The 23,821-nt window shown below is 44.9% G+C and overlaps 1 protein-coding gene and 1 long non-coding RNA gene across 6 annotated transcripts in view; one reads left to right on the top strand and one right to left on the bottom strand.

Annotated features, from left to right (window-relative positions):
• PCNX4 (pecanex 4) overlaps positions 1–606 on the bottom strand; it is a 28,929-nt gene extending 28,323 nt beyond the window's left edge. The window contains exon 1 of one of the 2 annotated variants that reach the window (XM_069950134.1): positions 489–606. The gene's annotated coding sequence lies outside the window, so the exon portion shown is untranslated. The other variant, XM_069950135.1, reaches the window with a different exon arrangement.
• On the top strand, positions 142–20,398 carry LOC138770866 (uncharacterized). 4 transcript variants are annotated; one of them, XR_011359519.1, is made up of 5 exons: positions 142–186; positions 9,585–9,760; positions 11,991–12,089; positions 17,887–18,089; positions 19,975–20,398. It is a non-coding gene; the product is annotated as an uncharacterized lncRNA (long non-coding RNA). The 4 variants fall into 4 exon arrangements; XR_011359517.1 differs by having other exon boundaries at positions 186–257; XR_011359518.1 differs by lacking the exon at positions 142–186 and adding an exon at positions 205–424.
• The last annotated feature ends 3,423 nt before the right edge of the window (positions 20,399–23,821 follow it).

Raw genomic sequence — 23,821 nt, forward strand, 5'->3', positions numbered from 1 at the left:
TCTTAACCTGCTCTGGTAAAATGAAAGGCAGCCTGTGATAGGTTGCTATGTGGCACATTTGCCCATAGCAACCAATCAGAGTTCAGCAATCATTTCTCAGGAACTGTTAATAAAGGATAAGAAGTCATCTGATTGGTTGATACGGGTAACTGGTCTGCTCTAGCTTCCTACATGGAGCGCTCATACGTACGTCACAGGGCTAAGACGTGACGTCATATCACAACAGACTAGCGTTTAATGGACGCCCCTCAGTAAATGTACACACAGCGCGGTCATTGCCAGCGGCTGTTTATTTAGTAACAAGAGGCAGATTACCGCATGATATACCGCACATTCCTCTGGCGGCGATGGGGTTAAGCTAGGCTAGTGATGGCGGCCTGATATCATGGTACCCGGCCCCCGGTGCTTCCCTCCGCCGGCACAGGTGCTCCCGGCCTCTCCGCTGCTCCCCGGCCTTCCCACAGATCCCACCGGCCCGCAGCACTCACCCGCCCCCCCTCGGCTAGCGGGCCGCGGCGCTCCTCAGGCGGCTCCCGGCGCCGGTGCTCTGGACTCAGCCTCCATTTGCTCTTCACCTCCTCCTCCTCCCGATCCCCCCGCAGAGGTGCAGGGCCGCGCAGTGTGACGGGAGCCCGCACTGCTCTGTGCACATACAGCCCTGCACTACATACACAGCCTGCCCATATACTACACAGCCTGTCTATACACTACATATAATACAGCACACAGCCTGCATATACACAATACACAGCCTGCATATACACTACATACAATACAGCACACAGCCTCCCCATACACAATACACAGCCTGCCTATACACTACATACAATACACCACACAGCCTGCATATACACTACATACAATACACCACACAGCCTGCATATACACTACATACAATACACCACACAGCCTGCATATACACTACATACAATACAGCACACGGCCTGCATATACACAATACACAGCCTGCCTATACACTATACACAGCCTGCATATACACTATATACAATACAGCACACAGCCTGCATATACACAATACACAGCCTGCCTATACACTACATACAATACAGCACACGGCCTGCATATACACAATACACAGCCTGCATATACACAATACACAGCCTGCCTATACACTACATACAATACAGCACACGGCCTGCATATACACAATACACAGCCTGCATATACACTACATACAATACAGCACACGGCCTGCATATACACAATACACAGCCTGCATATACACTACATACACTACACCACACAGCCTGCATACACACTACATACAATACAGCACACGGCCTGCATACACACTACATACAATACAGCACACAGCCTGCCTATACACTACATACAATACACCACACAGCCTGCCTATACACTACATACAATACAGCACACGGCCTGCATATACACAATACACAGCCTGCCTATACACTACACATCCTGCATATACACTACATACAATACAGCACACGGCCTGCATATACACAATACACAGCCTGCCTATACACTACATACAATACACCACACAGCCTGCATATACACTACATACAATACAGCACACGGCCTGCATATACACAATACACAGCCTGCATATACACTACATACAATACAGCACACGGCCTGCATATACACAATACACAGCCTGCCTATACACTATACACAGCCTGCATATACACTACATACAATACAGCACACGGCCTGCATATACACAATACACAGCCTGCATATACACAATACACAGCCTGCCTATACACTACATACAATACAGCACACGGCCTGCATATACACAATACACAGCCTGCATATACACTACATACAATACAGCACACGGCCTGCATATACACAATACACAGCCTGCATATACACTACATACAATACAGCACACGGCCTGCATACACACTACATACAATACAGCACACAGCCTGCCTATACACTACATACAATACAGCACACAGCCTGCCTATACACTACATACAATACACCACACAGCCTGCCTATACACTACATACAATACAGCACACGGCCTGCATATACACAATACACAGCCTGCCTATACACTACATACAATACACCACACAGCCTGCCTATACACTACATACAATACACCACACAGCCTGCCTATACACTACATACAATACAGCACACGGCCTGCATATACACAATACACAGCCTGCATATACACTACATACAATACAGCACACGGCCTCCCCATACACAATACACAGCCTGCCTATACACTACATACAATACAGCACACAGCCTTCATATACACTACATACAATACAGCACACGGCCTGCATATACACAATACACAGCCTGCCTATACACTACATACAATACACCACACAGCCTGCCTATACACTACATACAATACAGCACACAGCCTCCCTATACACAATACACGGCCTGCCCATACACAATACACAGCCTGCATATACACTACATACAATACACCACACAGCCTCCCCATACACAATACACGGCCTGCCCATATACAATACACAGCCTGCCTATACACTACATACAATACAGCACACGGCCTGCATATACACAATACACAGCCTGCCTATACACTACATACAATACACCACACAGCCTGCATATACACTACATACAATACAGCACACGGCCTGCATATACACAATACACAGCCTGCCTATACACTACATACACTACACCACACAGCCTGCCTATACACTACATACAATACAGCACACAGCCTCCCCATACACAATACACGGCCTGCCCATACACAATACACAGCCTGCATATACACTACATACAATACACCACACAGCCTCCCCATACACAATACACGGCCTGCCCATACACAATACACAGCCTGCCTATACACTACATACACAGCCTGCATATACACTACATACAATACAGCACACAGCCTCCCCATACACAATACACGGCCTGCCCATACACAATACACAGCCTGCATATACACTACATACAATACACCACACAGCCTGCCTATACACTACATAAAATACAGCACACAGCCTCCCCATACACAATACACAGCCTGCCTATACACTACATACAATACAGCACACAGCCTCCCCATACACAATACACAGCCTGCATATACACTACATACAATACACCACACAGCCTGCCTATACACTACATAAAATACAGCACACAGCCTCCCCATACACAATACACAGCCTGCATATACACTACATACAATACACCACACAGCCTCCCCATACACAATACACGGCCTGCCCATACACAATACACAGCCTGCCTATACACTACATACACAGCCTGCCCATATACTACACAGCCTGCATATACACTACATACAATACAGCACACGGCCTGCATATACACAATACACAGCCTGCCTATACACTACATACAATACAGCACACAGCCTCCCCATACACAATACACAGCCTGCATATACACAATACACAGCCTGCCTATACACTACATAAAATACACCACACAGCCTCCCCATACACAATACACAGCCTGCCTATACACTACATACAATACAGCACACAGCCTCCCCATACACAATACACGGCCTGCCCATACACAATACACAGCCTGCATATACACTACATACAATACACCACACAGCCTCCCCATACACAATACACGGCCTGCCCATACACAATACACAGCCTGCCTATACACTACATACAATACAGCACACGGCCTGCATATACACAATACACAGCCTGCCTATACACTACATACAATACACCACACAGCCTGCATATACACTACATACAATACAGCACACGGCCTGCATATACACAATACACAGCCTGCCTATACACTACATACAATACAGCACACAGCCTCCCCATACACAATACACGGCCTGCCCATACACAATACACAGCCTGCATATACACTACATACAATACACCACACAGCCTCCCCATACACAATACACGGCCTGCCCATACACAATACACAGCCTGCCTATACACTACATACACAGCCTGCCCATATACTACACAGCCTGCATATACACTACATACAATACAGCACACGGCCTGCATATACACAATACACAGCCTGCCTATACACTACATACAATACAGCACACAGCCTCCCCATACACAATACACAGCCTGCATATACACTACATACAATACAGCACACAGCCTCCCCATACACAATACACAGCCTGCATATACACTACATACAATACAGCACACAGCCTCCCCATACATAATACACGGCCTGCCCATACACAATACACAGCCTGCATATACACTACATACAATACACCACACAGCCTGCCTATACACTACATAAAATACAGCACACAGCCTCCCCATACACAATACACAGCCTGCCTATACACTACATACAATACAGCACACAGCCTCCCCATACACAATACACAGCCTGCATATACACAATACACAGCCTGCCTATACACTACATACAATACAGCACACTGCCTGCCCATACACAATACACGGCCTGCCCATACACAATACACAGCCTGCCTATACACTACATACAATACACCACACAGCCTGCCTATACACTACATAAAATACAGCACACAGCCTCCCCATACACAATACACAGCCTGCATATACACTACATACAATACAGCACACAGCCTCCCCATACACAATACACAGCCTGCCCATATACTACACAGCCTGCATATACACTACATACAATACAGCACACAGCCTGCCTATACACTACATACAATACAGCACACAGCCTCCCCATACACAATACACAGCCTGCATATACACAATACACAGCCTGCCTATACACTACATACAATACAGCACACGGCCTGCCCATACACAATACACGGCCTGCCCATGCACAATACACAGCCTGCCTATACACTACATACAATACACCACACAGCCTGCCTATACACTACATACAATACAGCACACAGCCTCCCCATACACAATACACAGCCTGCATATACACAATACACAGCCTGCCTATACACTACATACAATACAGCACACGGCCTGCCCATACACAATACACGGCCTGCCCATACACAATACACAGCCTGCCTATACACTACATACAATACACCACACAGCCTGCCTATACACTACATAAAATACAGCACACAGCCTCCCCATACACAATACACAGCCTGCCTATACACTACATACAATACAGCACACAGCCTCCCCATACACAATACACAGCCTGCCCATATACTACACAGCCTGCATATACACTACATACAATACAGCACACGGCCTGCCCATACACTATACTACACAGCCTGCATATACACTACACTACACAGCCTGCCTATACACCACATACAATACACCACACAGCCTGCATATACACTACATACAATACAGCACACAGCCTGCATATACACAATACACAGCCTGCATATACACAATACACAGCCCGCCAATACACTACACTACACAGCCTGTATATACACTACACTACACAGCCTGCCCATACACTACACTACACAGCCTGCATATACACTACATACAATACAGCACACGGCCTGCATATACACAATACACCGCCTGCATATACACTACATACAATACAGCACACGGCCTGCCCATACACAATACACAGCCTGCCTATACACAATACACAGCCTGCATATACACAATACACAGCCCGCCAATACACTACACTACACAGCCTGCATATACACTACACTACACAGCCTGCCCATACACTACACTACACAGCCTGCATATACATTACATACAATACAGCACACGGCCTGCCCATACACAATACACAGCCTGCATATACACTACATACAATACACCACACAGCCTGCATACACACTACATACACCACACAGCCTGCCCATACACAATACACAGCCTGCCCATACACTACATACAATACACCACACAGCCTGCATACACACTACATGCAATACAGCACACAGCCTGCCCATACACAATACACATCCTGCCCATATACCACACAGCCTGCCTATACACTACACTACACAGCCTGCCTATACACTACACAGCCTGCCCATACACTACATACAATACACCACACAGCCTGCCTATACACTACACTACACAGCCTGCCCATACACAAGACACAGCCTGCTCATACACAATACACAGCCTGCTCATACACAATACACAGCCTGCATATACACTACATACAATACACGACACAGCCTGCATATACACTGCATACAATACAGTACACAGCCTGCCCATACACTACACAGCCTGCATATACACTACATACAATACACCACACAGCCTGCCCATACACAATACACAGCCTGCATATACACTACATACAATACACCACAAAGCCTGCCCATACAATACACCACACAGCCTGCATATACACTACACAGCCTGCCCATACACAATACACAGCCTGCATATACACTACATACAATACAGTACACAGCCTGCCCATACACAATACACAGCCTGCATATACACTACATACAATACAGTACACAGCCTGCCCATACACAATACAGCCTGCATATACACTACACTACACAGCCTGCCCATACAATGTACTACTCCACACTAAACAGCCTGCCCATACACCACACTACACAGCCTGCATATACACTACACTACACATCCTGCCTATACACCACACTACACAGCCTGCCCATACAATGTACTACTCCACACTAAACAGCCTGCCCATACACCACACTAACAGCCTGCCTCTACACCACACTACACAGCCTGCCCATACACCACACTACACAGCCTGCCTCTACACCACACTACACAGCCTGCCCATACACCACACTACACAGCCTGCCCATACACCACACTACACAGCCTGCCCATACACCACACTACACAGCCTGCCCATACACCACACTACACAGCCTGCCTATACACCACACTACAGAGCCTGCCCTTACACCGCACTACACAGCCCATTATTGCGGGGTAGTGTGTGTGAGGATGGGTCAGGCGGGGTAGTGTGTGTGTATATGGATGGGTCAGGCGGGGTAGTATGTGTGTATAGATGGGTCAGGCGGGGTATTGTGTGTGTGGGGATGCTTCAGCCTGGGTAGTGTGTGTGTGTGTTTGTATGGATGGGTCAGGCAGGGTAGTGTGTGTGTATGGATGGGTCAGGCGGGGTAGTGTGTGTGTGGATGAGTCAGGCGGGGTAGTGTGTGTGGGGATGGGTGAGGCGGGGTAGTGTGTGTGGGGATTGGTCAGGCGGAGTAGTGTGTGTGGGGATGGGTGAGGCGGGGTAGTGTGTGTGTGGATTGGTCAGGCGGGGTAGTGTGTGTGAGGATGGGTCAAGCGGGGTAGTGTGTGTGAGGATGGGTCAGGCGGGGTAGTGTGTGTGTATATGGATGGGTCAGGCGGGGTAGTATGTGTGTATAGATGGGTCAGGCGGGGTATTGTGTGTGGTGATGCTTCAGGCTGGGTAGTGTGTGTGTGTTTGTATGGATGGGTCAGGCAGGGTAGTGTGTGTGTGTATGGATGGGTCAGGCGAGGTAGTGTGTGTGTGTGGATGAGTCAGGCGGGGTAGTGTGTGTGGGGATGGGTCAGGCGGGGTAGTGTGTGTGGGGATGGGTCAGGCGGGGTAGTGTGTGTGTGTAGGTATAGGTCAGGCGGGGTAGTGCGTGTGAGGATGGGTCAGGCGGGGTAGTGTGTGTGGGGATGGGTCAGGCGGGGTAGTGTGTGTATGGATGGGTCAGGCGGGATAGTGTGTGTCGGGATGCGTCAGGTGGGGTAGTGTGTGTGAGGATGGGTCAGGCGGGGTAGTGTGTGGGGATGGGTCAGGCTGGGTAGTGTGTGTGAGGATGGGTCAGACGGGGTAGTGTGTGTGGGGATGGGTCAGGCGGGATAGTGTGTGTGGGGATGGATGGGTCAGGCGGGGTAGTGTGTGTCGGGATGCGTCAGGCGGGGTAGTGTGTGTGTGTGTGTGGATGGGTCAGACGGGGCAGTGTGTGTATGGATGGGTCAGGTGGGGCAATGTGTGTGGGGATGGGTCAGGCGGGGTAGTGTGTGTGTGTGTCTATGGATGGGTCAGGCGGGGTAGTGTGTGTGTATGGATGGGTCAGGTGGGGTAGTGTGTGTGTGTGTATGGATGGGTCAGACGGAGTAGTGTGTCTGGGGATGGGTCAGGCAGGGCAGTGTGGGGATGGGTCAGGCGAGGCAGTGTGTGTGGGGATGGGTCAGGCGGGGTAGTGTGTGTGTGTGTGTGTGTGTAGGTTTAGGTCAGGCGGGGTAGTGTGTGTGTGTATGGATGGGTCAGGCGGGGTAGTGTGTGTGTGTATGGATGGGTCAGGCGGGGTAGTGTGTGTGTGTGTGTGGGGGGATGGGTCAGGCGGGGTAGTGTGTGTGTGTGTGTAGGTTTAGGTCAGGTGGGGTAGTGTGTGTGTGTGTGTGTATGGATGGGTCAGGTGGGGTAGTGTGTGTGTATGGATGGGTCAGGCGGGGTAGTGTGTGTGTGTGTGGGGATGGGGCAGGCGGGGTAGTGTGTGTGTGTGTGGGGATGGGGCAGGCGGGGTAGTGTGTGTGGGGATGGGTCAGGCAGGGCAGTGTGTGTGTGGGGATGGGTCAGGCAGGGCAGTGTGTGTGTGGGGATGGGTCAGGCAGGGCAGTGTGTGTGTGGGGATGGGTCAGGCAGGGCAGTGTGTGTGTGGGGATGGGTCAGGCAGGGCAGTGTGTGTGTGTGGGGATGGGTCAGGCAGGGCAGTGTGTGTGTGTGGGGATGGGTCAGGCAGGGCAGTGTGTGTGTGTGGGGATGGGTCAGGCAGGGCAGTGTGTGTGTGTGGGGATGGGTCAGGCAGGGCAGTGTGTGTGTGTGGGGATGGGTCAGGCAGGGCAGTGTGTGTGTGTGGGGATGGGTCAGGCAGGGCAGTGTGTGTGGGGGGATGGGTCAGGCAGGGCAGTGTGTGTGTGGGGATGGGTCAGGCAGGGCAGTGTGTGTGTGGGGATGGGTCAGATGGGGCTTTTTTCTTTTTTTTTTTTAAACAGCCGAAGCCAGGAGCTGCTCATAAATGGAGAAAGAGAAGACATCCATTATTGGCTCTGCCTTGAAATGTTGCATGAAAAAAAAAATTGAGAAAAAAAAGGAATCTCAAGTAGTTTAGTAATTGTATTGTCTCTCTTGTCTGCTATAAAGAAGACTGAGGTACAAGGACAATCAGTTCAGGTCTAGTATACCTGAAAGTCCCCCCATTATTGCCCCCTATATCAGCTGCATATTTAACATATGTTTTATGTCTTCTCAGAAAATGTGCATGTATATGGTTTAAGTATCTCATAGTCCCCATTCTTCTGTCCCCAGAGCTCTGTCACCTTGGCCTTTATCTATACTTAAAACCCTTTGTCCCATGTATTGTGTTTTCCATCTCATCTGTGATTTTCTGCAATGCCATTGCCATATGGTATGATCATCATCTCTCTCTGGTACAATATCTTCTGTCTTTCAGACAGAAAACCAGATCCTTTTCAGTGCATTAATTCATGTTGTGCACAATATCTGCACTGCAGTCATTGAGGCAACCATAGGGTACAGACCATTGAATGTAATAGGCACCAAGGACAAACTTGTTCAAAATCAAACTGATGTGGTATCTGTCTGTGTCTTTGTAGATCAGGACATAATGACTAGGAATGGTGCCACACTTATCTGGCAAAACAGAAGTCACTGAAATGCTGAGATCGCCATGGCCCTGACTTTAATGAAGAAGAATACAAAATCTTATATAAGAAGCTATAGATGGTATTTCTACACAATGATGGTGAAGTGGTCAGCTTGGAAAATATAAGTATGTGACAATTTATTGTGCTGTCTCTTTCATTGTGTAATCCAAACCATATCTTGCGGACATGTGAGTTAAACTTACTAAAAAACAACGCTTACTTAGAGATCACAAATAGTCACAACCAATCGAGTCCACCCAGAGATAGGTACCCAAAGAAGTGCTAACCTTCAGAGCTAAGGGAGAGGAAGGGTAACAAGTCCTATCACTTAAAGGGGTTATCCAGCGCTACAAAAACATGGCCACTTTCTTCCAGAGACAGCACTGCTCTTGTCTTTACTTTGGGTGGGGTTTGCCTCTTAGTTCTATTGAAGTGAATGGAGCTTAATTGCAAACCAAACCTGACCGGGAGACAAGAGTGAAGCAAGTGGCCATCTTTTTGTAGCGCTGGATAACCCCTTAAGTTTGTAAAGTTTCTTAAACTCATCCGAGTTATGAAAATCTGACCAGTGAAATTAAGAAGTGTTGTCTTTATCCATTTGCTGTCTGGAATCCGCTACTAGTTCTTCCACCCTATAGATCAGGCATGGGGAACCTTAGGCCCTCCAGCTGTTGCAAAACTACAATTCCCATCATGCTCAAGCTTCGGCTGCCCAGGCATGATGGAAATTGTAGTTTTGCAACAGCTGGAGGGCCGAAGGTTCCCCATCCCTGCTATAGATATTGGAGACTTTGGATAGTAGGGGGTTTCATACTTTTTCACAAGTGAGGTACACGGGACCATGAAGCGAAAAGAGGTCAGGAAACTATAGATCCTGTCCTATTTTTGATGACCCCATAGAAGCCTACGAGAGCGTCCAAAATTATGTACAGCTCCAGGTGCACATCTGGAAACTAGCCGGAATACAAGATGCGCTGATAGCCAGCCTGAGCCAGCACCAGCACCCAGACAAATGCCGCCAGGTGCTGTACAGTTAAATGTGGTGCTGTGTTTGACATGGAGATGAGCTATTGTCTCAGAGCCGTCTTTCCCATTGGGCATGGTAGGGGGTGCCCAGGTGTCCATGACTCATAAGGGGGCCCTATGCCTGGACTCAGTCCCCACCACACATACCCCTAACAGCTCAGCTAAGAGGAGGAGTTGCTGGATTTTCAGAGCTCAGGCCAGGATGTTTTGTCATGGGACGCAGGAGGAGAGGAGCTGTAGGGCCTGTGAGAAGGATGAACAAATACATGATGTATAACTATAGTAAAGTTATATGTTCCACTATCTGACCACCTCAATAACATGAATCAGACCCCCCAGCCATGATGGAGAGATCAGCGAGAACCTTACACAGACGTGGCTGACAGAATATTTAGTTTCTGACTATACAGCAGTATTTCCCAACCATAGAGCGTTTCGGCCTAATTCCCCTTTGCATACATCAAACGTATATACTGTAAACAATTTACCTTAAATGAGAAAAAAAATTTTTTTTATTTGGTTATACCCTTATATTTTTAACATGTTAAGAATTAGGCATTCATTTCTGTTTTGTGGGTTTCTTTTAAACAAAAAACAAAACAGTAGTTAATAGACTGCACAAATGATCTAGAGATCATTTGTGCGGCCTGGCTGCACCACTGAGAGTGATTTACCTGCAGAGAGTGATTTACTTTTCTCCCTCCATCCAGTCCTGCTGGCTGTGTATTACTAGAAAAAAAGTCTTTAGACTGCACTACTATTTTTATGGGTGGTGCACGTAGTAGGAAAAAATCTCGGCACTCACCATAAATGCTTCATAATTTTATTGCAGAAGACTTCATATTCATCACAGGTACAACAGGACGTTTCTGCATTAGCTTCCAAAACAGCTAAAAAAGGCTAACACCGAAACGTCCTGTTGTGCCTGTGATGAATATGACATTTTCTGCAATACAATTATGAAGCATTTATGGTGAGTGCCGAGATTGAACTTTTACAGGTTATGTATTACTGACAGGGAAGTTTACTTAATAACTGAAAATTGTAGAACTGAGAATCCTGAGATCATTAAACATATACATTTGAACACAGTGATATCTACTTAGTTGACTTACAATGAGACATTAAACATTATAAACATTCAAATAGAGTTGTTTTTATTAACCATGTAAATTTTTAGTCTTTTTTATGTCCTAATAACAGCACGCCATTAGGTATATATGAACAAAACAACCTGAAAGAAATGATTATATGTCTTGTATGAGAGCTTTGTCCTCTTCTTTTATATCTTAGTGAATGCGACGTATTCTCATATTCAATTCCATTTAGGCCATATGAAGCAGTGATACATTACTCCGACTGGATATGATTGTAGCATTGACTATGAAAGCTGTTTTATTCACGGTTAAAAGGGCAAATCCTGCATTGGTAAGCTCAGAAATGTCTGCCTGAAACCTACCGTGATACCATAGTAACTACAAACTATTATATGAGTGAAATGTACTAATGTAACAGCAATACAGACATGGGGGGGGGGGGGGGGGGAAGAGTGTCCAAGCAAATAATTCAAAAAAGTTTAGGCTCATATCATACATAACATTTTACTGTAGCTTTTTTCCTATAGTTTTTTCTATGTGTTTTTTCTCTTTGCAGATAATCCTGTGGCCAGAAGGCAGCTAAAAACCAACAGGGATAGAGAAATATTTTTTTTCCTACATTTCTATTTGTTTCTTTGTTCACTTAGGGGGACATTTATTAAGTCCGGCGTTTTTTACGCCGGACTTAAAAATGTCCCGGCATCTCCAGCGCTACGGGGATTTATGTAGAGGCGGACTGCCTCTACATAAATCCCGTGCGCTAGGCCGAAAACCTACGCCAGCTGAGGACTGGAGTAGGTTTTCGGCGTATCTTTTGGCGGAACGGATGGTGAATCGCGCGGACTCTGAGTCCGCGCCCTCCGTTCCGCCCCCTTCACACCCTTTCCCCGCCCCCCCGGCGTACTCGAATAAAATAATACGCAAATCGGCACTTTCCGCCGAAAATCATCCGTACGCCGGATGATACATGTCCCCCTTAGGGTTTATTTTTTTACAAGCAGCACACACTAGATTCTATGCATCCTTTCCTTTATAGATCTCCTTTGCTTTTTCTTGACTTAAAGGGGAATTCTGGCAAAAAAAATTGTTTTTCAAATGAACTGATATCGGAAAGTTATATAGAGGTGTAATTTACTTCTATTTTTAAAATCTCAAATTTTCCAGTACTTATCAGCTGCTGTATGTTTTGCAGGAAGTGGTGTATTCTTTTCTATCTGAGTTGGTGCTCTCTGCTGCCACCACTGTCTGCAACAAGAACTGTCAAGAGCGGTAGCAATTCCCCAGAGAAAATCTTCCCTGCTTTAGACAGTTCCTGTCACAGACAGAGATGGCAGCAGAGAGCATTTTCGGCAGTACATACAGCAGCTGATAAGTACTGGAAGACTTGAGATTTTTCAATACAAGTAAATTACAAACCTGTATAACTTTCAAACACCAGTTAATTTGTGAGGTTTTAACATTTCAAATCAAATGGTAAAAAGTGCCAGAGACAAAAATGCACAATACACGCCATACGCCAGACCTTACCAGTTTCAGCCTTCGTGCATTATTTATTATTATTATTATTAGTTACAAATATTTTTAACTATAACTGAACATCATACAAAGAAATGTGGATATCAGTAGCAGAAATACAACTTGGGCTTTACTATAGTGTTTAGCCATTATAGAAAAAAGGAGCAGTTATTGTCTCTTTATGACCCAATGATCTATTCTTTGATTGTTCCATAAGATATATGGGCATGTCACATGCAATTTTTGGGGTCTGATCGCTAGATCGTCCGGGCAGCCCATAGAGGGTAGTAGCGGTCTGCTATTTCAAGGAGCGACGGCAGGAGATCCTTGCTATCCTAGTCGTTTGTCTTTCAACATGTTAAAAGACAATGATCAGCCGGCATCGTTCATGTCGGCTGATCATTGTGTTCTATTACACCAGACGATTATCACCCGTAACGGGCGTGTTGTAGGGCGTTAAGTCACACTATCCCGGCAGAGTACAGTTCTAATTAGGCAAGGTCCCCAAGACAGCCCCTACCCTTCTCTAAAGTCAAGCTACACTTCTTCTCCTGTTACCTTCTTATCTAAGCCACTACCTCAAGCACCACTGATACCTGTGCCTGCACCTAACAAGCTGCTTATTCCATTTTTATTGCTAGTGGTGCGTTTACACGAAGCGATAATTCGCCCAATCGATCATTTCAATATTTTGAAGCAATGATTTGGTTTTTATAACTATCAGTGTTTAGACGAAGAGATAAATCGTTAGAAAAATCGTTATTGGGAAGATTGCTTAAGCCCATTTCACACACAGAGTGAATCTTTAACCCCTTAGCGACCCATGACGTACCTGGTACGTCATGGTGCCGCGGGGGGTGTTCAGAGCGGGGTCCCGCTCTGAACGGCACCGCTCCCGGCTGCAATCTGCAGCCGGGCAGTGCCTCTATTAGCCGACGCGGGTCCCGTTGCTGCGCCCGCTAATTAAGCACTTCAATGCAGCTGTCAAACCTGACAGCTGCATTGAAGTGCTTTACACTTCACATCCCTGGTGTCTAGTGGGTCGGATCGCGGGGGGGGGAGATCTGGTCTTCTGTCGCAATGACGCTGATCCCGGCTCGGCAATAGATTGCTATGGCCAGCAGCAGGCCAAAGCAATCTATGACCGATCTAATCGATCTTTGCTGTGTATATACACAGCATTGATCTCTATGAGAGATCATTGCTGTGGATATACAAGTCCCCCAGGGGGGCTTCTAGTTTATGTAAAAAAAAAAGTAAAAAAGTGTTTTTATTAATAAAAAATCCCCTCCCCTAATAAAAGTCCAAATCACCCCCCCTTTTCCCATTTTATAAATATAAATTAATAAATAAACAAATAAATAAACATATTTGGTATCACTGCTCACGTAATCGACCGAAATATTAAATGATCACATTACTGATCTCGCACGGTAAACGGCGTCAGCGCAAAAAAATTCCAAAGTGCAAAATTGCGCATTTTTGGTCGCATCAAATCCAGAAAAGATGCAATAAAAAGTGATCAAAAAGTCGTATATGTGCAATCAAGATTTCGATAGAAAGATCACATCATGGCTCAAAAAATGACACCTCACACAGCCCCATAGACCAAAGGATAAAAGCGCTATAAGCCTGGGAATGGAGCGATTTTAAGGAACATATATTTGTTAACAATGATTTGAATTTTTTAAAAGCCATCACATAATATAAAAGTTATACATGTTATATATTGTTGTAATCGTAACAACTTGAGGAACATGCACAACAAGTCAGTTTTACCGTAGGGCGAACTGCGTAAATGCAAAACACCCCGAAATCAAAACAAATTCGTTTTTTTTTTTAAATTTGACAGCACAAATGATTTTTTTCCGGTTTCGCAGCATATTTTATGGAAAAATAATGCCTGTCATTGCAAAGTACAATTGTTTTCGCAAAAAATAAGTGCTCATATAAGTCTCTAGGTGAAAAAATGCAAGCGCTATGGACTTTTAAACATAAAATGGAAAAAGCAAAAGCGCAAAAACTTGGCTTTGGAAAATTGGGGGTTAAAAGACTGTTTACATGAAGCGATCTGCGAATTTTTAGCGAACGACCAACAACGATTTGAGAACATGTTCAAACATCACAATGAACAATTTCTTTCTCGTCGCTTGATCGTTCGCTGTGTTTACACGAGCCGATTATCGTTCAAATGCGATCGTTATTGCAAAAATTTGAACAATATTCGTTCCTTGTAAACGCACCATTAGCTAAGCCTTGTATCCAAGTCTCTCAACTGCAAACAATATGTATGCAGAGCATGAATAAGATTTAGAAACAGGGCTTCGCTTCCAGCTGACTGTCAATCAAGCAGGGCTAAGGAAGGGAGGGGTCAAGGAGGTGTTCCAGTCCTTGGCACTTAAGTAGCTTGAGACCGCCTCTTTGACACATGGGGACAGAGAATAAAAGAATATTTCTATGTCACGGAAGCACAGCTGGATATATGAAGGGTAATGTATGTCTCCTGGGCCGAACAACTATCTAACAGTGTCAGAAATATAGAATGTGAATCGCAGCTCGGTGTACATATATGACAGAGGACAATACTTCTGTTTACTAGATATATACACTATAGACGTTCTGTTTTGTAATGTAAAGGGTAACAACCACTAGTATTATACTTAAAGGGGTTGTCCAGCGATAATCTTTTTCAATCAAATCAACTGGTGTCAGAAAGTTATATAGATTTGTAATTTAAAAGTAGAACAAAGTTGTGCGGTGAGGTCCTTAGGTATTGGCCAATGTTAGATAGCTGAGGAAAAAGCCAATGAAAGCTTTGAAACGCGTCCAGCTACCTTATACCTTTTATACAAAGACTATTTTTTATCTACATTGTTTTCCACTCCTATGATCATCCATCTGATTCACTTAAATCATCTATACAAGAAATAGCACCAGTTTGAATTTTTGGCGCCAAACCTGACACAAGGTCCCGCGGGCAACAGTCCCATCAGCGCAAGCGCAAGACAATTGATCTACTTATTGAGCGCCGACCTGCGCTCCCAGCGCTATACAGCCAGCACAAGGACCACTGCCGCCGGGATGAGCCTCGCGCTAAAACCTCCACAGTCCAAGACTGAACGGCTGCACAGGACGGGTGAGATGTGTCTATGACACTGTATTATTATTTGTCACCGCACTCTAACAACCTTATTATTACGGACCCAACGTGGCCGACAAATATCAGGAGCTAACAGAGCCAGCGGCTTTACAATACTGTAACACTCCTCACTCCACAGTGCATGCCGTAGTACGCATCACAGCGTATCTTTTCAGATAACTACAACATTTAACAAGGAGCACTAATACAGCAAATTAACCAATCGTCTGTACTGACTATCTGCGAAATCTGTATATTCCACCCGAACCGGTATAACCAAGTAATATACGCATAAGCCGACAAAGGATGAATTATCCAATTACGGCATCACTATAACACAACTAATCTCTCTATAAAAGAGTTACACAGAATATCTATTGCTGCTAATCAAGCACTGCAATTGACTCTTTAAGTGATCATTTGGATGAAAGTATTAGATATATCATGACCCATGAACTGAGACTTATCTAATTTGCACATTGGATTCTTTCAACTTTTTGTTTTTCTATTTTCTATTTTTCATTTCATTTGTATTTATTCATTTTTATGAATTTTTTTCATTTTTTGCTATATTGCATATATCCCGTGTATATTTTAACGATGTTTTTTAATTGTGTTTATATTCTATAATTGTGTGTATTATTAACTACCGATCTCTTACCACTAAATGATTTTAACACTGTGATACTGGTAAATTATGTTATTATTCCGCCACTTATAATTCTATTCTAGTGTTTACAATATCATTATCTAACATTGGCCAATACCTGAGGACCTCACCGCACAACTTTGTTCTACTTCTATATCCATTTCTGACCCTTCGGTATAAGGGCACGAGGTTAACCTCGGCAAGTGCCAATTGCAGTAGATCTCGTACCATCCTTCTTTTCTTTAGATTTTTAATTTACTTCTATTTAAAAATCTAAAGTCTTCCCATACTTATCGCCTGCTGCATGTCCTGCTGGAAATTTTCTTTTCTATTCAGTCTGACACAGTGCTTTCTGCTGCCACCTCTGTCCGAGACAAGAACTGTCCAGAGCTGTAGCAAATCCCCACGTAAACCTGTACTGCTCTGGACAGTTCCTGTCTCGGACAGAGATGTCAGCAAAGAGCACTGTGTTAGACTGAGAATATAAAACACTTTCTGCAGGACATACAGCAGCTGATAAGTGCGGGAAGACTTGAGATTTTTAAATCTATATAACTACAAATTACAAATCTATATAACTTAGAAAAAAAAAATATATATATTTTCGCTGGATAAACCCCTTTCACGTTAAAGACCTTTTTAACATCAGTTTATCATGGATGTCTAGCCAATATAGGTGAATTAAGTACATGTATTTGTGTGTCTACCAGACATCACTTCACTAATATGAGGCATGTCAGTGACTGGCTGCCAGGTTCATTACAGATGTCATAGACTGCCAATGAGTTCATGATTTTTTATTTTCCTATTAATTCTTCTTTATAGAATTCAGCATCAAGTAGAACAACGGAAGAAGGGGAGAGAAACTAGTTTGCACTGTGATTCCCTGAGACACAACTATAAAGGGGTTGTAGAGGAGGAGAAAAACATGGCTGTTACCCCTGCAAAAAAATCCTGCCACTCCTGCCCACAATGTGGTACTGCATCTCTTCAATGTGCCTACATTACTTGACACAACCTATGGACAGGTATGGCACTGTTTCTATAGGAAGGCAGTCATGTTTTTCTAATCCTATGCAACTCCATTGATCACAGAAGTATAAACATGATATGTATCTGTAGTGTAGGCTTTAGTAAGGGGGTCTTTGTGGAAAATAATCTAATATAGCAAACCTTTCTGAAAACGTCTATGGTATTGTAGAATCAGCTGGCTACCCCTTTCATAAGGGTCCTTCCCCATGATGTACATTTGACCCAATAGGACAACCCCATCAGGAAAACCCCTCTAAGGGTATGTTCACACGTACCGGATCCGCAGCGGATTTCAGCGGATCCAGTACTGTGAAGCTGAATGCGTCCTATACACGCAGCGGATCCACTGTGTGTATGGGACCCGGCCCCTTTAACCCCTGCGCCGCCGGCCGAAAGCCCACCTGCAGCCCCTGCAGCACTGATTGGCTGAAGAGGAGTGAGGGGAGCCAGGAGCTTCATACAGTCGCAGCGCCGAGCAGGTAATGTATTCTTGGGGCTGCGGCGGGCTTTCGGCCGGCGGCGCAGGGCTTAACGGGGCCGGGTCCCATACACACAGTGGATCCGCTGCATGTATGGGAGCCATTCAGCTTCACAGTACTGGATCCGCAGTGGATCTCGCTACGAATTCTCAGTGAGAAATCCGCTGTGGATCCGGTATGTGTGAACGTACCCTAAACAGGACTCCATTCATGTCTTTGTTTCTCCCTTGATGTATGTAGCAAAACACATAACTATAGATGGATCAAACCTTAGATTACACTAAAATATGTTGCTATATTTTTGTAGAATAAAGGCCCCCACATACATTATGAAAAGGAGACCTTACTCGACAACAAAAGATGTAAGGGGAGAGAAGAATCGGGCATGTTGGATTTCAACTGCCCAATCCTTTTTCTCTTAGAAATGAGCCATGCAAATGGAGTATGTCCCCTGACCCCATATGGAACACATGAACACTCGGCCAAGGTGAACGTTCATGTTTAAGATTTTTGCATCAAAAGACTGGCGCCGGTGCACGGATGCCGGTGCCATGGTGCTTTTTTTGAACTGCGGTCCAGTTCCTGTGCATAGCGCCAGTGTGTTCCTGGGCACTGGCCCCACCCGAAACACTGGAGGCGGGCCCATCAGCCTCCAGTGTGACATTCTGCCCTCCCCTCTGTGACGTGGCTCCCGGCTGCATTCAACCCCAACAGTTTAAGCACTCATTACTTCTCCAGTGGATAGGTGATGTGGATAGTGGATAGGTGTTATTTTTATGGGAAAACCCTTTAAAGGGGTTATCCAGCGCTACAAAACCATGGCCACTTTTCCCCCTACTGTTGTCTCCAGTTCAGGTGTGGTTTGCAATTAAGCTCCATTTACTTCAATGGAACTGAGTTTCAAAACCCCACCCAAACTGGAGACAACAGTAGGGGGAAAGTGGCCATGTTTTTGTAGCGCTGGATAACCCCTTTAATGGTCCCTGCTCTGCACACTAAAGCCTAACACATGCAATAGCCCTTTAAGGGACTCTGGTTTGGTTCCATTCCCCATTTATTTCCAGTACCACCAAACAAAAAAACCCCAAAGTGGAAAGGAGCCGACTGACATGATATGACACAGAAAATGTGGCTTCCAATTTCCAATTCATACAGAACAAACAAGGACTCGATGTCAAAATAGTAACCACTCAAGGCGCACAGTAAGGACGCCTTCCAAATCGCCCATGAAAAATGCACAAAGATTAAAACCTCAAAACAATGCCACTCACTTAGACACGGAAGAATTCAGACTGCTAAACAATACCCACTGTCTTTTTGTCACCTTCCGAACCTATACCATGTCATGTCACTTAATAGGCTAACATTTCAAGCAGTAAGATGTAACACTTTTTTTTTACAGGCATTGTTAATAAGTGAATATTTTGCACATCGGCATGCCATCATAAAAAAAGAAAGATCATTCATGAAAGAATAAAGGGAAGGTGCAGGAGACAAAGAGGAGCTATGTGTTAGGGCAAAGCGGCGTCCTTGAATCGAGCGTGGTATGACAAATAGAAGGGTGTAAAGCTGCATCAGCCTGCCTTCATTATTTCTCTCCTTTATTCCTAGTTTAACCTGCTTCATAGTTATATAATTCTTCTTGAGACCATTGTATTAAATATATTCTCAAATATTAATAGTCTTGCTGGCATCTTTAGTCCTCAACCCGTAATGTTCATTGAGATCAACCTTGTTCTCATAGGTAGGGCTTAGTACATAGGGGCACAAGGACCCTCAGTAATGGAATGTTAAGTGCAATACCTTGCATTAGTGTATCTATGAATCTCTTATAATGGAAACCTGTTCAGATTTCATGGGTAAAAGTAATATTATAAGTATGCAATCTGTTTTTTTTTTTGCTACCATTAAAGTACTTTACGTTCCACCTAAGTAGAAGGTCTTCAGAATTATTGAGAAAAGATGTTTTTGACAAGAGGTCTGGAGTCAAAGGCTACCAGAGCTCCGGGTCTCTGTATGCTATTTAAATAGTTAGACTTCAATGCTGTTTAGTTCCTTACAGATTAATATGAGATATTTCCTTTCTGGAAATAACATCTGATAATGTAAATGATCCATTTGAGCAGGCATCTGAAATGTAGCAGAGCTGTGTTACTATTAGCATTACTAAATGCTTCTCCATACCTATAGTATATACATATCATGGTAAATTCAAGTTCAGGTAGGTTGTATGGACTTAAAATGTTAACATTTTTATATAATAGATATCACACTGAGATATGTCACTAATGCTTGTAGATCCATACACATCTGTGTTCTTAGTAATCCTTTTACTGGTCCAATTCACTCCTAGGCTATGTTCACACACTGTATGACCAACATGTTATTTGGCACTTCAAACAACGGCCATTGTTTAGCATGTTCCTACGGCTAACATTGCAATATCAGCCATAGGAACATTATTTTTGCTCAGTAGTGGCTGCTGTCCCGTTTGGGTGTGTCCTGCAATAAAATTCTATTGATTTAATGCAAAGGACAGGAGTACTGCGTGTGAACAACTAAAAACAATAGCAGTTTGGGAACACAATGGCTGGAAAAAATTGGAAAAGATCGATGTTAGGAAACAATGGCCGTTGTTTTACCCGACAAAAATGGCCGTTGTTAGCCTCCTAAGATGACAGATCACATAGTCATGTTAACATTTTTTGACCAATATACGTCTGATCTTGCTTTTGCGAGGGGTGTACAGACTAGCAACACCCGTTGTGGGACACCACATACTCCCCTACTTGGAAAAAGCTGTCCACAGTGTAACACCTGGAGAAAAAGGCTGGACGAAAAGTTAAGGCACAGCAAGGGTTATATTAGCAAACATATAAGTGGACAAGTAAAACTTTGGCTTTGTGCAATAATGAAATCATCCACAATAAAATGTGAAACACTGGATGCATCTGTCCTTATGCAGCTTGACTGGTACTATGATGCGTCAGTCTCTCTTCTAACACTCCTCAGCATAGCTGGGCACAGGAACTTGAACAGTTGCAGCAAGCATGAACTTGTGGCCAACGGGGCCTAGTCACTGTGGTGAGCCCATCTCACCTTATTGCCATATAGGATAGCTTAATCTATCTTATTGATGGCTAGGGCCTCTGCCTGGTGGAAGTATGCCCAGAGGGCCTGTCCCTGTTGGCACCATCTCTGTAGCATGACGACCGTTTGGGCCTCCTCCATCTCTCTGGGGGAGACCGGAGCCGGCTCTATAACTCCATGTGATTCTTGACCCAGTAATCACCATGGGCAGACACAGAATGCGGAAAGCCCCTGTGCAAAGAACAGGCCTCCTGGGTGCTGCAAATACCCTCCAAATGGTCCCGGAACAAGCCTTTTAACAGTGAGCGCTCCCGAGGAGTGCTTGCAGTTAAATTCCAGGCTCTGATTGACAAATTGAATAGACATTGGCTTCCCACCCCACCAATGATTCTGGTGGCCGCCGGGGTACGAATGCATGAGTGACGTCTCTCGTGTGCTCAGAGCAGGGAAAGGAAGGAAACGCCAAATGTTTGCTGCAGCTAGATGAGTATTGTTTTTTTCAAACAGGGGCATGACTTCATGGAAGGGAGGGGGTTTGGGTTAAAGTAAAGGGGGATGCCTACATGTGGGAGAGGGTTAACTTACAGAGGGATGTCTACATGTGGGTGGGGGTTAACGTAAAGAGGGATGCCAGCATGGAGAGGTTAACTTACCGGTGGGGGTGGGGGTGGCTACATGGGGTAGGAGCTAACAGGGGCGGTGCCTACATGAGGAGAGGTTTAACTTACAGAGGAATGTCTGCATAGGGGGAGGGGGTTAACTTAAAGGGGTTATCCAGCACTACAAAAACATGGCCACTTTCCCCCTACTGTTGTCTCCAGTTTGGGTGGGGTTTTGAAACTCAGTTCCATTGAAGTAAATGGAGCTTAATTGCAAACCACACCTGAACTGGAGACAACAGTAGGGGGAAAAGTGGCCATGTTTTTGTAGCGCTGGATAACCACTTTAAAGGGGGGATGCCTACATGGGTGGAGAGGTTAATTTACAGGGGGTGTCTACATGGGGCTAACAGTGGGGATACATATGAGTTAGGAGCCTAAAGTGTCTGTCTGGCAGATTCTACACCAATGAGTCATGGTGGCCCAGGATGGATGGAGAAAAAAAAAAAAAATCTGCAAATGCGACTGGAGACTGGCACACGTCTCCGCCCGTGTCATAGACTCTATGCACGGGCAGATTCTTTCATTTGTCCAAACAATGATCAAGTTCATTCTTTGGACGGAGGGCGGAATCCGCCCGTGCATAGAATGGAGTCTAACACACGGGTGGAGACGCACACGCTGCAGTGCCCGAGCGGGTGCAGGCTGAGAATTCTGCAACGGAATTTCCGTCAAAATAACTCAGTGTGCACATCCCCTCATGTATGGTGCACAGAGCCCAGGTATCTACTGCTATATAGTCCCTGAATGAGGTGATATTGGTCTTCGTACAGTTGATTTTATAATAATAATAATAGTGCCCCCCTATATGACCTCATATAGTGTTAGGCCCCTCTGTGTTGTAGTTAGTCCCCCTTTGTTCCCCCATATCATGTAACATATATATATATATATATATATGTGTGTGTGTGTGTGTGTATAAATACTGTGTAGGGCCGGGTTTACACTACATGAAACACTGTCCGTTCTGTGACCCAGGCGAACCACAGAACAGCCGGTGTCACTGCAGTACTGATGATCTTTATTTGTGCTGAATTGGGATGCGGGTGCATCCATGTGTGCCCGCATCCCAATTAACCATAATCGACAATGTACAGTGTGGCCGGAGTCGCACTCTTCATTATGTGACCTGTCAGGCTTGTTCAGCTGCTGTTCAATGAATAGTGGCCGCACAGAACTTACATGTCAGTTTTCGCTGCGGCCGCTAGGGATCCTGGCTGGAGCGTATAATATGTGTATACACTCCGGACGGGATTCCATTCATTTAAATACAACGTATCTTTTGCATTAATCAACTTGTCCATGCAGTATAGTCTTACTGACATCTGCTGGTAGTGTAGAATCTAGAGTCTAATTGGAATGAGTAATGCTACGTTTACACGGAATGATAATTCGCCCAATCGTACGATTAACGACTTCGAAGTAACGATTTTTCTTTTATAACGATCAGTGTTTAGACGGAACGATATATCGTACGGAAAATTCGTTTTGCAATCGTTT

This window comes from Dendropsophus ebraccatus, chromosome 13 (genome assembly GCF_027789765.1).
Source record: "Dendropsophus ebraccatus isolate aDenEbr1 chromosome 13, aDenEbr1.pat, whole genome shotgun sequence".
NCBI lineage: Eukaryota > Metazoa > Chordata > Amphibia > Anura > Hylidae > Dendropsophus > Dendropsophus ebraccatus.